The 449-nt window shown below is 57.5% G+C and overlaps 1 protein-coding gene across 2 annotated transcripts in view; it reads left to right on the top strand.

Moving 5' to 3' along the window:
* The first annotated feature begins 267 nt into the window (after nt 1-267).
* PEAR1 (platelet endothelial aggregation receptor 1) overlaps nt 268-449 on the top strand; it is a 43585-nt gene continuing 43403 nt past the window's right edge. For both annotated transcript variants that reach the window (XM_027871368.1, XM_027871369.1), the window contains exon 1: nt 268-418. The gene's annotated coding sequence lies outside the window, so the exon portion shown is untranslated. The remainder of the gene's footprint in view (nt 419-449) is intronic.

The raw sequence follows: 449 nt of genomic DNA, 5'->3' as shown, positions 1-449 counted from the left end.
GTCTTTCCTTTCACCTGGGGCTCTGGCTGTCCACTTGGGACTGCTGGTCTCCGTGTCTTAGAATCTCTGTTTACATGTATATCTCTGCCTTTCTCAATGCCTCTGCATCAGTCTCTTTTCTGTCTCTGTCTCTCTTTTCCCTCCCATTCCCTCATCCCCCCTCCCCTCCATACTGCTCCGCAGTTTCCTTGTCAAAACTTCCTGCCTTGTCGAGGGCCAGAGTTCCCACCCCCTTCCTGCCCCCCTCCCCATACCGCGCCCTGCTCTCCTCCCGCCTCCCCCTGGCTGCTCCCACAGTCGGGCTCAGGCTCAGCCAGGACACCCTTGGCCCCCTTTGCCCCAGTTCCTGGACCCTGTATCCCCAACTTCCCCAAAGACCTAACCCCTAGTCAGACAAGAGATCCAAAGCCTGAAGCAGGTGAGTGATCCTCTTGGTGCAGGGGCTAAAG

The sequence above is a fragment of the Vombatus ursinus genome, unplaced genomic scaffold, assembly GCF_900497805.2.
Source record: "Vombatus ursinus unplaced genomic scaffold, bare-nosed wombat genome assembly UNPS02014798.1, whole genome shotgun sequence".
NCBI classification, from domain to species: domain Eukaryota; kingdom Metazoa; phylum Chordata; class Mammalia; order Diprotodontia; family Vombatidae; genus Vombatus; species Vombatus ursinus.
The sequence above is the reverse complement of the archived record's forward strand: the minus strand, read 5'-3'. Positions and strand labels throughout refer to the sequence as shown.